Source organism: Neophocaena asiaeorientalis, unplaced genomic scaffold, assembly GCF_003031525.2.
Source record: "Neophocaena asiaeorientalis asiaeorientalis breed wild unplaced genomic scaffold, Neophocaena_asiaeorientalis_V1.1 scaffold474, whole genome shotgun sequence".
NCBI lineage: Eukaryota > Metazoa > Chordata > Mammalia > Artiodactyla > Phocoenidae > Neophocaena > Neophocaena asiaeorientalis.
Genome location: NW_020175391.1, coordinates 522849 through 532311, shown reverse-complemented (window position 1 = coordinate 532311; position 9463 = coordinate 522849). Strand labels below are relative to the sequence as shown.

Genomic DNA, 9463 nt, shown 5'->3' with positions numbered 1-9463 from the left:
TTTCAAGTAAAATGGTGTTCCATGACCAAAAGACTGGTTAGTTCAACTCACAATTCAAACAATTGCACAAATGCTTTTCCAAAAAACAACCTTCATACCATGGTATACAGCAGGAGTGCTTATGTTCACCTATTTCATCACCCAGCATATCAAAAACACATGTACTCAGTGGTCGAAGTTTGATAAAATAAAATTTCCTGCTTCATCAGCAGTCTTAAGTGAAACCGGCATTTCTTTCTCTTGCTTTCTCTCTTCCTTCTTTCCTCTTTTTTCTTCTTTCCATCCTTCCTTCCTTCTTCTTCCTTCCTTCCTTCCTTTCTTCCTTTCTTTCTTTCCCACCCTCCCTTCCTTGCCCCTTCTCTCCTCTCCTCCCCTCTCCCCTCTTTATTTCTGCAATTACCTGGCAGTGAAGAATATAATGACTACAAATTGTATAGTTTGGTACCATTGCTTAATTTGTGTTAAGGGACTAACAGTTTTATCCACAATTGCTTTTGCACCATCAATGTAATATCAACAGAGGGAGAAAAAGGTACATCATGTCTAAAAATTTTTTGAAAATAGTTTAACCTTGCAACTCCTATAGTCATCAATATACTATACTACTATAGTAGTCACCAGCTACTATTGTCAGCGATACTCTTGCTAACTAAGATCTACTGATTAGCAACCTTAGTTCCATCTGCAACCTTAATGCCCCTTTGCCATCTAACATGAAATATTCACAAGTTCCAAGTATCCTAATGCTAATAAGAAAATCTTTCAGGAGGAGGGCATTATTCAGCTCCACCCTTGAGTTACCATCCCAAAGAGAAGCAGGCGCCATAGCCCAATGCCACTATTACAAGACCTTCATGTGCTTTGTAATTTCCCAGTGTTTGCTCTTTGTGACTCCCCAAAGTGGTTTGTAATAAAAAATTCTTAAATGAAAAAGGGCTGGGAGGAATGATAAATACAGTCTTCCAATCCAGAGCTAGGCTTGGAAGAGACTGAGCCCCATGGTGTTGCACTGGGGAAGAAAAAGGCAGCCTGAGACCCTGAGGCCAAAGCCTCAGAGAGAGGAACACAGGGTGCAGGTGTAAGTGGCATGGGTGCCCTCACTTACAAAATACAGTGACATTTAGAACATCTAATGTCCTCTTACACAGAACTGTCAACTGCCTGGGTTCCAGTTTCTAGAAAAGCAACATGCCAACCATATCCCTAGCACTGGGGTTACCATATTTGTATGTTTCTACTATCTCCCTTAGGTTTAAGTCTTTTTTATGGTTGCAATAGTAGTAGGTGCTCAAATAATGTTATCACTGTGTGGCAAGGGCAGTGCTAGGTAGGGGGTTAATTCTCATCTTCACAATAAACTTGCAGAGTAGCTAACAATATCCCATTGGATAGATGGGGACACAGGTCCAGGGAGCCAAGCACACAAGTTGTGAGGGGGTTAAGCTGAGACTGAGACCTTGATTGCTTTGGGTTCAAAGTCAGTGTCTTTTCATGACATCACACTGCCTCCCACATGAAATATCTTTGCCTGCCGCTTGCTCACACATTGTTCTCTTGTGAGAATTTACCATGTAAGTGTGTTCTTCATCATAAATTTTATGACTGCTCAGTATTCCAAGGAGGACAGCCATCATTATGTAATCAATCATTTTTCCACTGCTGAAATTTTTATGATCATAAATAAAGCTATGGTGAATATAAGAAAAGTCATTTCAATGGAATAAGCCACAAGGGAATGAATCCAGAAAAATATTGTGAAATTAAAATATGCTTTAGGGTGATTTTCATATTGATTGAAATAACTCATCTTACTTAACAAATATTTGCCCCACAAGAATTTAACAACAGCCATAAAACTGAATCATTTGAGCTCATGTATATCTTTAATTCATTCCTAGAATTGAATTATTCATCAGGTAGATTTATACTAAAGCAACATAAATACTGTGTGGTCCAGGCCTTTAAAAAGTAATGGTAGCTTCCCTGGTCGCGCAGTGGTTGAGAGTCCGCCTGCCGATGTAGGGGACGCGGGTTCGTGCCCCGGTCCGGGAAGATCCCACATCCCGCGGAGCGGCTGGGCCCGTGAGCCATGGCTGCTGAGCCTGCGTGTCCGGAGCCTGTGCTCCGCAACGGGAGAGGCCACAACAGTGAGAGGCCCACGTACCGCAAAAAAAAAGTAATGGTAAACTGCTTTTCCACTGCTCATATTCATCCTATAGGCACAAAATACAAGTTAATTTTTACATTCGGTATTTTCTTTAGTTATGCATATTTTCAAGCATATATGAGAAAATAAGAGCTAGCAAAAATTAGGTCAGATATGGTCCAGTCAACTCAGAATTTTATCTAATGAAAGTGATACTGAAGATCAATTTCTAAGAACATATGCTAGCTGTCCTTGGTAGAATAGATCTCAAAATGTTCAACAAGTAGCACAAAATACTACCACCCCCCTTTTAAAATAAAATCTTTTTTATCTTATTGCTCGTTTTTTAATCTGAAGAAAAAGACTATAGACAGTGGACTCAAGTGTTTACCTTGTGTAAACCCCACTAAAATGGCAATAAAAACATATGCGTTCTGGAACAAATAGAATGAAAGACAAGATGACAGCAACAAAATCTTGAAAGTTGGATAAGCATCTACTTTAACAGACTTCCCATCTTATTTCACAGATTTCAGGCCTTATCATATATCTTCCTTTTTTTAGTTAAAAAATTACATGAATATTTGCTAATTATAAAAAGTCAATACTCTGGGTGTAATCTGGACAGTATAGAGGTTTTTTTGTGTTTTTTCTAATTTATTTATTTTTGGCTGCATTGGGTCTTCACTGTTGCACGCAGGCTTTTCTCTAGTTGCAGCGAGCAGGGCCTACTCTTCGTTAGGGTGTGCGGGCTTCTCATTGTGGTGGCTTCTCTTGTTGGAGAATACCAGCTCTAGGCGCACAGGCTTCAGTAGTTGTGGCACGCAGGCTCAGTAGTTGTGGCTCACAGGCTCTAGAGTGCAGGCTGAGTAGTTGTGGCACCCGGGCTTAGTTGCTCCGCAGCATGTGGGATCTTCCTGGACCAGGGATCGAACCTGTGTCCCCTGCCTTGGCAGGCGGATTCTTAACCACTGCACCACCAGGGAAGCCCTCTAAGTGCATTTCTAAAGCTATGTATTTTCTTTTTAATACTACTTTCTGTATGCTATAGGTTTTGCTATGTAATGTTCTCAGTATTGTCTTCAATTTCAATTTTGCTTTTTTTCAACCCAAAAGTTATTTACAAGAGTTCATCTTACCATACAAGCAGATAGTTATTTTTTAGCTACTTGTTGGCAGTATGTATTTTTTTCCTCCCACCCCTCCCCTCCCATATATCTGCCCAGAGAACCAGCACCCACTTCAGGGAAGACTGCCCCCAAGACTGGCGCCATCAATTTAGCTAAAAGATCACCAAGTTTTGTCCAGCCTGTGGTCCCCAATGTTCATTTCACCCTGTTCTGCCTTCTAAGGGTCATTTTTACACATTCATCTTTCTCACCAGCTGAGGCCTTTTGGTAAGGAATTCAGAGATCTCTTAGTACTACATTTTGAAACAATATTTCTCAAAAGGAGGCCCAGAGACCTCACCCGTCAGAATTACCAGGCAGTACTAATTAAAAGCAGAGCTTCTACAGCCCCATCTCAGATCTATTAAGTCAGAATCTCTGGGGAATACGGCCCAGGAATCTACATTTTTTTTAAATAAATAAATTTATTTATTTTGGCTGCATTGGGTCTTCGTTGCTGTGTGCAGACTTTCTCTAGTTGCAGCAAGCGGGGGCTACTCTTCCTTGGGGTGCATGGGCTTCTCATTGCGGTGGCCTCTCTTGTTGCGGAGCACCGGCTCTAGGTGCACGGGCTTCAGTGGTTGTGGTGCACAGGCTTGTTGCTCCGCGGCATGTGGGATCTTCCCAGACCAGGGCTCGAACCTGTGTCCCCTGCATTAGCAGGCGGATTCTTAACCAATGCACCACCAGGGAAGGCCTGGAATCTACATTTTTAACAAGCACCCCATATGAGTCTATTCTAGCACACTGCAATTTAACAACTATTGCTTTACATGAAACCCTGATAAGCTTCAGTAAGTTCAGAGCAAGTCAACCAGGTAGGAAGGTCTTAGGAACCATGTCACATAAAGAATTTTGAAGAAACCTAGGATGTTTAAAGCTAGAAAACAACTTGATAGGAAGAACAAAAGAGATGGCACTCATGTGAAAGATACTTTAAATTTATGCTATATCATTTTTAGAGGGTAAGTCCAAAGGGCAAAAATTAGAGGTAGACAGATTTCTAACAATTTGAACTTTTCAAAAATGGAATAGCCTTCTTGTGAATTAATGAGTTCACTTCTATTTGGACATATTCAAGCAGATCACAGATGATTTTGCGCCAGAGATGGTGAAGAGAGACTTTACATCAGGCCAGATGATTTCTACATTCCCTTCCAACTCCTAGGATTCTTAAGATTCTCTAATTTTAGGTTCATGATCTCAGTAAGAGTTATAATCATTATAACACTTCCAGACGATACTGGAAGCCTATTTCTCCATAATCAAGCATTCAAATACATTTGGTGGTTTACTACAATGTATACAAAAACTGGTCTGAGTAAATAAAATCTCACACTATTATATTTTGTTCAAATTTAAGAGTTGTTAAAGGTTTAGTTTAGATCATATTTCTGCGTATATATATGTGATGGCTAATCCCAACCTAAGAGCTAAAAATACAAAATCAGGTGTGCAATGAACAAATAAACTCATTCACTGCTTACATGAAAGTCAAGGAAATATGGCAAAGAAAACTATATATAACAAGCCAATATTACAATCTACCTACACAATAACTCATCTACTCCTTGCATCTTTATAAGGTGAAAAAATGAGTTTAAAATTTAAAGCAGAAACAAGATGTATTAATCTGTGAAAATGGTTCTTCAATTGTGCACCTTTAATAGAAAAAAGAGACAGTATTAAAATAGATAAATTATATATCACTCTGTTTATGTAGTAGTTGTAGCCAAGGTCCCTAAACATAATATTGTCCAGTGGTGCCAAGGGGATCGTAATAGTATCAAGACGTGTTAGATTCAGATTTCAAGTTTTAGTTGAAAAAAAAGATAACATTTTATTTGTTTTTAAACTAAGCTAAGCTCTTAAACTAAGCTCTTAAAATCAGAAATATTCCTCAACAGTCATCCTCCAGAGTAGAGGGAAGTTTTTGGAAAAAGGAGACAAAAAAGCATTGAGAAAGATAACATTTTCTAGAGAACTCTGCTAATATTAGAATTAAATGTTTTAATTAGATAGTAATTTACTTGCTTTCTTGTACGTTATGTCATCTTCTCTAGTTTGTGTTGTTACAGTCCTGCATGTGAAATAACAAAAACATATCATATAACATAACAAAAACTCATCATATTTTACATGATCAGTATGTTACAACATTAAGATCAGACTAATAATACAAATCTACTCCACTGCCAACTTTTAAACTCCCTGCAATCTTACAGCAAGTCCTCAAGAATATTAGAATGTGAACAACAGGCTTTATATTTATCTTACAGAAGGTATAAACATCAATTATAAAGAAGAGATGCAAGCCTTTTTTAGTTAGAACATAATTAACATGATTATAAAACATCTCTAATAAACCAGAGGCAATAATTATATTGCTTGTAGTTCTATTCAGCATTCATTGAACAATTAAAAACTTCAAAAACAAATACAAAGGCAAATCCTTATTATATAAACAAAATAAATGCATTAGCTATTGATCCAGCATTTGCTTTTCCCCAATCTAAACAAACTAATCTTAATTCCTATGGCATACAGGGCGGATTGGAAAAGGAAGAAGCTAAAAATCTATTGTTGCAGAGTTCCTGGTGTGTGGCATGTGAATGATGTAGTAACAGTGAAATTGAAGGCGGAAAGGCAGTCTTCCCTCACAAAACCTCTTTTCCTGCACTCTTCGCCATCTCAGTTCATGGCAGCTTCATCCTGCTAGTTGTTCAGGCTAAAAAAAACCTGTTATCTTGCGGGGACTCCTCTCTGTCTCACATATCCTTCATCCAAACCACGAGCTAATTCTGTCACAGTCTCCAAAATCCATCCACTTCCTCACCATCTCCATCTCCCTGGTTAAGACCTCCTACCTCTCACCTGGATTATTGTAAATGCTGTTAACTAGTCTCTCTGCTTGTTGCTTTTGCTCTCTGCAGTTTACTCTCAACCCAGCAGCTGGATTGATCCACTCCTTAAGCTCTCCAGTGACTTCTCATCTCATTCAAAATAAAAGTCAACGCTCTCACAATAGGGTCCTACACAAACTGTTTCCCATTATCTATCTTTCCCCCTCCCGGCCTCAATTCCAGCTACACTGGCCACTTTGCTCTTTTATGAACAGGTGACTCTCACCTCAGGGGTTTTGCAATTGTTCTTCCTTTCACCTAGAAGTTTCTTTTCTTTCTTTTCTTTTCTTTGTTTTAGAATTCTATACCCAGTGAAAATATCTTAAAAAAATTTTTTTTGTTGGAGTATGGTTGATTGATACCTGGAAGTTTCTTTATCTAGATAACACATGGCTTACTCCTCTCACCTCCTTGAGGTTTTTGCTCAATGTGCACTTCTCAGCGAATGATTCCCTGACCACCCTATCTATAACTGCGAACTTTATAAAAAAGAGACACTTATAAAAAAGAGACACTTAGTATTAAAATAGATAAATTATAGATTTATCTATAATTTATATTTTATAATTTATAGATTTATCTATAATTTATCTATAATCTATAAATACTCCTCCATCTCCCTTCTTTACACCTGGTTTGTTTTTCTCTATAGAATTTATTACCATCTAATTACCATAAATTTTACCTATTTTCTTTGTCTGAATGTCCTCACTAGATTGTAAACTCTATGAGATTAGGAATTTTTGTCTGTTTTGTTTAATGCTTATTTCTTTTTTGGCTGAGCCGCATGGCTTGCAGGATCTTAGTTCCACAACCAGGGATTGAACCCCAGTCCACGGCAGTGAAAGTGCCAAGTCCTAACCACTGGACCGCCAGGGAATTCCTGCAATGCTTATTTCCACAGCTAGCACATAGTAGGTATTAAATAAATGCTTTTTGAAAGAATGAATACACTCTACAAATCCTCTAGTAACCAGAGTTGAGAACTAGATGCTTATATAGGTGACCCAGACAATTTTCTCTAAGAACCACACAGGAAAATGACTTTGGGGAAGTTAAGTATCATTCAATTTAGATGTTTTAACTCAATTAAAAATAGCAGCATTAAATAGTCACATAAAAATTAGACCACCATTCCCTTTACCTCTTTCCTATCTTAAGTCTGGATGCCATTACTTTACTTCCAGAAAGGAATAGTTCCTAAATATTCTGCAGGAGAAAGCAAAGGAATATTAATAGAGATACTCTGCCCCTACATTTACACAGTCTTTTCTCAAAAAGTTGATAAAATCCACACCCCCCTCCAGGAGTTTAAGAAGGGAGATACAACCTTCTTCTTCCCACACTTAAGGAAATGCTTTAACCGACATTTAAGAAAGCAAGAAAAAGCTATCCCCAGGAACCTATGCAAAGAAAGAAAATGACAGCATGTCCTAAGAAATGTCAAAGACAAATGACTGTATTTCCATGGCTGGTACATAGTAGGTGTTCAATGCTTGTTGATAGAATAAATACCCTCCACAAATCCTCTAGTAACCAGTGCTGAGAACTAGATGCCTATGTAGAACTATTCTGGGGGCTCCACACCAGTGCTAAAGCAGGCATGACACTGTTAGATTTCTATTAATATACTGCTCCCAGAAATTGAAAAAGATGTATAATGTGAAGATATAAAACAATTTCCATATGCAAAATATAAAACTCAAAGATTTATGACCTGAGGTTTTCTAGTCCATTTCCTTCATTTGAAAGACAGAGGTCTAGTGAGCTTGAATCATCTCTGAAACTCATCTAAATATTAGTAGTGAAACATACTATAAATCAGATTACTTGGCTCCCAATTCATTACTCTTCTCATTCTATCATGGTACTCTCTAAACTTGAGTGTTCCTTGACCAGGAGTTCTATAGCATCTGAGTTTAAATTACCACATCACCAGGAAATTAAAAGCCTAATTTCCCAATATTATGCCTAAATTAAATTGTGGTGAGCCTGGATGTTGCTGTAGTCTTTCAACAATAACTGGAAAAAAACCAATTTCACAATTAATTGCATATTTCCTGCCATGAACAGAGGAAACTGTCATTTGCAGTATAGTTTTCTGGTATAAACATGAATTCTGGTGTTCACACCTCCCAGGTTCATATCCCAGTTCTGTCACTTTTTAGCAGAAATCTTCTTAATCTCTCTAAGCTTCAATCTTCTCATTTTAAAAAAGAAGTTAATTGCCAGGAATTCCCTGGCAATCCAGTGGGTAGGACTCTGCACTTTCACTGCCGAGGGCCCAGGTTCAATCCCTGGCTGGCGAACTAAGATCCTGCAAGCCACGTGGCAAAAAAAAAAAGGATCACATGCTGTATTTAGTTGCATGGAAAGTACTCAGCACATGGCCTAAAACATACATATTCATGTTGACGGATCTACTGTCAATTGCAGTCAGACATGAATAGAAGTTATAATCAGATTCCCAGCCTTCAAATTTTAGACTTCATATTTATTAAAATAATCTCCCAAACTGAATGCCTGTTGATTTGAACCTGGTAGCTATGTTTTATCTAGTTCCTCAAGAAATGAAAAAATTATAAAGCAGTCAATTCATGTAACAGTTCAATAAGATTTAAAACCAAAACAGATTAAACATTAAAGCATTTTGTGATCTATTTTGGCCAAAAAATGCATTTTTCCCTCATTCGTGTAATCATTACCATTACTCAGTGAACCAGCACCCAATGTTACACAGATCTTGTAAGTTTTGTGTGTGTGATATTCAACACTTTATTATAAAATAGGCTTTGTGATCGCTAATTTTGCCCCACTGTAGGCTAATATAAGTGTTCTGAGTATATTTAAAGTAGGCTAGGCTAAGTTATGAAGTTTGGAAAGTTAGGTATAGTCAATGCATTTTCAACTTATGATATTTTCAACTTACAATGGGGTTTATTGGGATGTAACCCCATTGTAAGTGGAAGAAGAAAAGATCCTGTAAATTATTGATACCTTCTTAGTGGTCCAAGAGCGCCCTCTGTCTGGGTACAGAAAAAGTTCAATGTTAAATTACTTTTTTTAAAGCTGATGCTTTTCAAGTAAATTCTTAACAAGTCTATGAAATTAATCTTCTCTTTAATCACTGCTAACATATTGTCAGAAAAGACAATGTCATTGTTACAAGAGTACCAGAATGGTTTGGTCTTACATCCCTATAATTTACCTGGGAATTGGAAAGAAAACCCATGCTATTTTCCCCA

At 37.7% G+C, this 9463-nt stretch overlaps 1 long non-coding RNA gene across 1 annotated transcript; it reads right to left on the bottom strand.

The window, feature by feature from the left end:
* Window positions 1-3947: 3947 nt before the first annotated feature.
* On the bottom strand, window positions 3948-7479 carry LOC112413747 (uncharacterized). The gene is made up of 3 exons (XR_003006027.1): window positions 7363-7479; window positions 5346-5395; window positions 3948-4976 (listed from the first exon to the last, which is right to left on the bottom strand). It is a non-coding gene; the product is annotated as an uncharacterized LOC112413747 (long non-coding RNA).
* Between the last annotated feature and the right edge of the window lie 1984 nt (window positions 7480-9463).